At 37.9% G+C, this 7,070-nt stretch overlaps 1 long non-coding RNA gene across 1 annotated transcript; it reads left to right on the top strand.

The window, feature by feature from the left end:
• Nucleotides 1–917: 917 nt before the first annotated feature.
• On the top strand, nucleotides 918–6,117 carry LOC110913130. The gene is made up of 3 exons (XR_002578386.2): nucleotides 918–4,760; nucleotides 4,838–5,167; nucleotides 5,564–6,117. It is a non-coding gene; the product is annotated as an uncharacterized LOC110913130 (long non-coding RNA).
• The last annotated feature ends 953 nt before the right edge of the window (nucleotides 6,118–7,070 follow it).

Raw genomic sequence — 7,070 nt, 5'->3', positions numbered from 1 at the left:
TACATATACACGACATATATACACACAATGAACTTCCAAAAGTTCACTTTTTAACAAGTCCATTTCAAATCATGAAACACTTTTAGAACATTCTTCTATGACAACTTTTGATTCTTGCATGTAATCAATCATTCAAAAATCATGTTATTCAAGAATCATTCAATCAAAAATCAAAACACAATCACACACACACACATACACACACACATATACCTACGGCCATAGATACATACATATTCATCCATTTTTGTTTCCTTTAAAAACCCATTTATTTTAGTTTCAAGTTTTGTAAAATATCTTAAGAATCAAGAGAAACCTTCCATGACCATCAACATCACTATGAACCAAGAACAAAATTTAGAGAAATGATTTTTATACCTTCAAGGTTCAAGTGGGATTTTGACAAGAATGATGATATGGAGCTTGTTCTCACTTGAATCTTCTTGAAAACACCTTTAAACCTTCAAATGGACTTGAAATCTCCTTGTAATGGATTTGAATTCTCAACAACAAGTTGAAAATTTTGAATTATGTATGATTATAGGGGTGTTCGGCCGAGTTTAGTGAGAGAGAGAGAGAGAGTTAGAGTGATTTTTAATTTGATTCTTGGAATATGGTGAGATATGGATGGATTGTGAAAAGGTTAATCATCACTTGGGGTTTTCTAGGCCAACAAGTGGAAGAGAGAGAGAGAGTGTTGTGTCTCCCCCTAGCCGCCACCTATCGACACACTTATATTCTTCATATAATTTCATATATACATACATATATGTACGTAAATTAGAGTAAAAACTGGTATTTTACTGGATACCGGTATTTTATGTAGCGTTTTAATCTCGTTTTAGTGCGTTTTAAATTATTTTTATCATTCTATAAAAATAATCACACTAAAATATTACTGAAATAGTTATCAGTTGCCTTAACTGGCTATGTTGACAGTATTTTGTCAGATACGCGCAGTATCACGCGGTACGCGCTAATACTCGAATAATAGAGTTTCTTAGCGTTTTAATTTATTTTTCCTTACGGATATGAGAAAAATTACCATTCTAATCATAACAAACTATTTTTAGGATTTTAACATTGATCAGGTGGTCACCGACGTTCGTTTCGCATTTTATTCGTTACGCGATAAACGTTTATCTTATCATTGCCAACATAATTTTTATCAATGTTTGGATTCACCAACACATTAAATATCACATATAAGCATCAATATCAGTCAAATACAGCCTTTTTATTTATTCACGTCACGCGTTACATCTGTACGGTACGGCCTAAAAGCCAGGTGTCACAGTCTCCCCCTGTTTAGGGAATTTCGTCCCCGAAATTCTACTCTACAGGTTTCGTTTTCGCACTAGGTGGGAAGAGGTGAGGATATTTCCATTGCACTGGTCCAGTCGTTCCCAGGTGTACTCGGGTCCATGTTTAGAATCCCAGCGAACCTTGACCAACTTAATCCTACTCCTCCTGAGTTTCTGAATTTTCCAATCCAGAACCTCTACTGGTTCTTCGATAAATCTCAGTTTATCGTCCACTCGAACCTCTCCAGGGGGTATAATCAGCGTCTCATCAGACATACACTTTTTCAAATTGGAGACATGAAACACGTCATGAACTCCACTCAACTCTTGCGGCAGCTTAAGCCTATACGCGACTGATCCAACCCGAGATGCGATTTCGAAAGGACCTATATAACGCGCCCCCTTTTCCAAACAGTCAACGCCTTTCCAAGGCAATACCTTCAACATAACTCGATCACCGACCTAAAAGTCCAACGGTTTCCTTCGGTTATCCGCATAACTCTTCTGTCGATCTGCGGCAGCTTTCAACCTTCCCTTAATCTGGACAACCTTGTCCGTGGTTTCCTTGATAAGCTCGGGTCCAGTCAATTGCTTCTCGCTGACTTCAGCCCAACAAAGTGGCGATCGACACTTCCTTCCATACAAGGCTTCAAAAGGAGCGGCCTTGATACTAGCGTGGTAACTATTGTTGTAAGAAAACTCAGCCAACGGCAAGTGAGTATCCCAACTTCCACCGAAATCAATCGCATATGCTCTCAACATATCCTCTAACGTCTGAATGGTTCTTTCACCCTGACCATCCGTTTGAGGATGATACGCAGTACTCATGTCCAAACGAGAACCCAACGACTCTTGAAAAGATCGCCAAAACCTGGAGTCAAACCGACTGTCTCTATCCGAGATAATTGACACTGGTACTCCATGACGGTCTACAATCTCGTTAAGGTACAACTGCGATATCTTCTCCGTATTGTCTGTTTCCTTAAGCGCCAAGAAATGAGCAGACTTTGTTAATCGATCCACAATTACCAATATTGTATCATGTCCACGCGACGTACGGGGTAACTTGGTGATAGAGTCCATCGTAAGATGTTCCCATTTCCACTTAGGAATCTCTGGTTGCTGCAGAAGCTCAGACGACTTCTGATGTTCAGCCTTAACCTTTGAGCACGTCAGACATTTACCCATAGACCGAAATATCTCTCTTCATATTCGGCCACCAGTATAACTCCTTGATATCCTGATACATCTTGGTAGAACCTGCGTGAATGGAATATCTGAATTTATGAGCTTCGTTCATAACCAGTTTACGTAGGTTACCTCTAAGCGGAACCCAAATCCGGTTCATGAAGTACATCACTTCATTCGCTTTTGGTATCAGTTCGCATTCTAATCCTCTCAAACCTTTAAGGTTGATTTTGGAGCTGCTGAAGGAAGAGAAGTTGTATGCCAAGTTCTCTAAATGTGAATTCTGAAGGAAGAGAAGTTGATTGACTGGCTGTGTTGACAGTATTTTGTCAGATACGTGCAGTATCACGCGGTACGCGCTAAAACTCGAAAAATAGAGTTTCTTAGCGTTTTAATTTATTTTTCCTTACGGACATGATTAAAATTACCATTCTAATCATAACAGACTATTTTTAGGATTTTAACATTGATCGGGTGGTCACCGACGTTCGTTTCGCATTTTATTCGTTACGCGATAAGCGTTTATCTTATCGTTGCCAACATAATTTTTATCAATGTTTGGATTCACCAACACATTAAATATCACATATAAACATCAATATCAGTTAAATACAACCTTTTTATTTATTCATGTCACGTGTTACATCTGTACGGTACGGCCTAAAAAGCCGGGTGTCACACATTCACAATTGGGTTCGCAGAAACATTAATGTTGTAGTCTTCTAAAAAACATGCTAGCTTCCGGCATGCTTTAGTGTCATGACTTGGAATGTTACAAAAATTACAAAAAAATTATATCGGCTAGTTTGATAATGTTTCATATGCCCACTATTGTGTTGGTGGGATAGGCCATTATTATAGTTGTGAGATGGAGTGTTCCTTAGCCCAAAAGAGTTGGGCCTATTTGTGTTTCGAGCTGCAGGGGAAGGCCTTGAAAAAGGTCTGGATCCTTGTCGCTGAGTGCTATTAACAGTAGTAACTACAGGTATGGGGTTGGCGACTTGTAGCAATCTCTCGTGATCGACTAGTTTCTCATAGAATTCAGAGAAGGTTATTGGAGTGTCACGGATCTTCAAGGCTGCAGAGATCTCTTTGTAGTCGTCACCAAGATGAGTGATGACGTGAACGATGAGATCATCATCATCCACCGGCTTCTGGGCTAAGGCTAATTCGCCGGCTATTGCTTTCATCTCATTGAGGTATTCTGCAACACGTTTGTTACCCTTACTATGTGTAGCAAGTTTGGATCGAAGGGAGATGATCAGGGACCGCGAAACTCTAGCGCAGCTCTCGGTGCACCGTTTAAAAAGCTCATTGGATGTGTCAGCAGAGGAGATAATTGGTTGAATCATATCCGAACAACTTTCAAGAAGAGCTCCGAGGAGGATCTGATCTTGGTGGAACCAGTGACGGTATTCAGGGTTGGGTTTTCCGTCAAGAGTTTTTGGTGGTGCTTCGGTTTTGCCGTCGACAAATTGCTCGAGTTCGAACCCCATTAGGGGGACAGTACTTATTTACGCCATGAGGGAAAATTATTGTCTGTGAGTTTGATTGGGAAATTGGTATGGGTGGATAGCTCAATGATCTTAGTGGAAGATGACATGATGAATAGGGCTGTGTAGAATGGATCGAAAATCAGAGGAGTTGAAAAGCTCTGATTACCATATAATGGTTCAATGTTCAGTGTGTTAATTGATACAAAACTGATAATTACAAGGCCTAATATAGACAATATTACATAGGGAAAGAGCTATAGTTAAGGGTCAGCATCATTACAGTTAATACATTCTAAATATACATATGGCAAAGATTAGGTAGTGATGATGAAATATTCTTTATGATTTGGTAATATTCCTTATATGTGTTTCTTCTTTGTCCGAATGTAATGGGGTAACTTTTTGGTGTGAATATTATAGCAAATTTGGATTAACTAAAGTGAGCCAGATGCTTTTGCTTCTCATCAAAATATTTATTTTGTTGTGTGGTTCGTTTGGAAAGCTAAGAACGAAATGGTGTTCTTTTTCGTGTGGAACAAACATAGATCAAAACTATTAGTTGGTCCAAATGGTTCTCCTCTCCTAGTGCGTGTTTCTAGCATTTCGGCTCGGTTCTTTAGATGATGCAAGCTTCAGTCTCATTGTTATTGACGTCAACCATGAATGGTCTGTTGGTAATGCATGGTATGACAATCAACGGTATATTTTATCCATACAAGCTAAACAAGCGTTCTATCTCCAAGATCCTTCTCGAATCACCAGCAATGAAGACGTAAGTATACAATGTAATGTTTATTTGTATTTCAATTTGATAACTTTTAGATGTTTTCTAATCACTACTTTTTGCAGCAAATTTTGATCTCGAAAAGTATAAAGACACAAAGGAGTGGCCAGGATTTAGCTCAGAATCTTTCCCAAGTGTCAAAGAAGTTACAAGGCGTGAAAACAAAAACTGAAAAACCATTTCGATAATGTTGGTGGCTATGGAGATGTTGAAGCAAAGATTCATTCGTCGTTTGACTATGGATCTGATCCAAATAAGTAGATTGAGCTCATTGATCAGTTGTTCACAAATTCGAAATATAAGAACCAATCCGAAACTACGCAATAAATAGATCAAAACAGTGTTATCAAAGTCTTTATGGGAGTCAGTCATATCCCTAAAAGCGACACATGAAGGTAAGAAGTATCCAAATGTGTATTCACTGCCATATTAAGTGTATTAAAGTGAGTTCGGGTCATTTTGACCCATTTAAACTATAAATTAGATATATTAAGTGTATTAAAGTAGGTTTCGCTCATTTGACCCATGTAAATGACTAGAACCCACTTTGATAGACTTAAAACATACAACTTTTAGTTTAAATGAGTCAAAATGATCCGAACCACTTTAAATAACTTAAAATATGCAACTTTTAGTTTAAATAGGTCAAAATGACCCGAACCCACTTTAAATGACTAAAAGTTAGTATTTTTTATCAGAGTATTGTTAGTATTGTTGCTATTAAGGTCAACGTTTTTTTCCTTTAATGTATTCATTTGTTTTGGGACTAACTCAACCTCTGTAACTTGCAGTTCCGTGAGTGAAAGGAAAAAAATATCTTGTTCATGCTTTTGTTTTTGAAGCCGTTTGAAGCATGGCATGCCGTTGCATACATATACAATAGGACAATTAATATATTCAGGCGCGCTGAAATTTCTGCTTAGAAAGAGGCACTTGTGAATTTCTTAATGGACCCATTGGAAGGAAGATCTACCCTTAGACCAGCCGACATTTTGGTCTTCGGATGGATAGGGGAAAAACACGCGCGTGTGGATCTAATAGGGTTTCCCCTCTTGTTGGCTTAGGGGGTAGTGTTTTCATGGTGGATCAGGCTGCTTTAAAGGCTGCTTCGGACAAAGTTACCAAACACGAGAAATCGTACCTTAACAATGAGCACGTGTTTATCCTATTAGTTTTTGATACCTTTGGTTTCCTTGTGCCAAAGGTTGTGGACCTACTTAGTCGAGTTCAAAGGGTCATGCATAGTAATATTATGACCCCGCGATTTATGGATGTAGTTTTTAAAAGACTTAGTTTTGCTATTAAAAAAGGGGTAGCAGTGCAACTTGTTGCCTGTTTACTTTCTATCTCGATGTAATTTCCATTTGGAGTTGATATTCAAATATGATTTAATATATTAATATTAAATTGGTCCTACCTTTGACCAAGATCTTTTGCTGGAATATCAAAAAATCGGTTTTGTTTAAGGAACTAGCTTAAAAAGGGCGTGTTTAAGGAAGCATATAATCATTGTATCAAACCGTTGGAGGGAAGTATGCATTGGCCTAAAACAGATGGTATTAAACCTCTACCTCCAAAAGAAAGACGAATGCCTGGTAGACCATCAATAAAAAGGAAAAGAGACCCTTCAGATAAAGAGAATAAGAACAAAAAAGTTAGAATTGGAAGAAAAGTGACCTGCCAAGGAAGTGGACATATGTCACACCCTGATTTCCCTGTGGGCCGGGACTTGGGTTTATGTGTGACGATTGATATAGATATTCACATTTAGCACAATGGAAGTCTTGGGATTATAAAATAATTATTACAAAGTACAAATGTCCAAAGTTCAAAATAATATACAGACCAAGAGTGTATAAAAGATCCACAGGCGGATCGAAATAATAAAATGATTACATAAAAGACTACTAGCCTTTTTGCTTGGAGTCGCAAATTCCAATATACAATTACCGAACAACTCATTCCTATTCCGTACTTTGCATACCTGCGCTTAGTCTTTTGAAAATACGTCAGTTTTCACTGGTAAGTACAATTAACCAACACGTTTTTAAAATCTTTTAATAATCATTTTATATACCATTTGGTATATCATTTTCATAAATAACTTGGACAAACTATATCTCTTGTTACCAGTATTACATGGTTGTCAATACATATGGGGCCCAGAACTAAACTCTGATACATGATTAACCGACACACCACTTTAATCCCCATATTGTGTAAGAAAAATATTTTATTATAGCATTAGCATCTGTCAGGTGTATGCATACACCTCGTGCTTAGGTCGTGGCCACTTGT

Source organism: Helianthus annuus, chromosome 8, assembly GCF_002127325.2.
Source record: "Helianthus annuus cultivar XRQ/B chromosome 8, HanXRQr2.0-SUNRISE, whole genome shotgun sequence".
NCBI classification, from domain to species: domain Eukaryota; kingdom Viridiplantae; phylum Streptophyta; class Magnoliopsida; order Asterales; family Asteraceae; genus Helianthus; species Helianthus annuus.
This window is presented reverse-complemented; position numbering and strand designations above follow the sequence as displayed.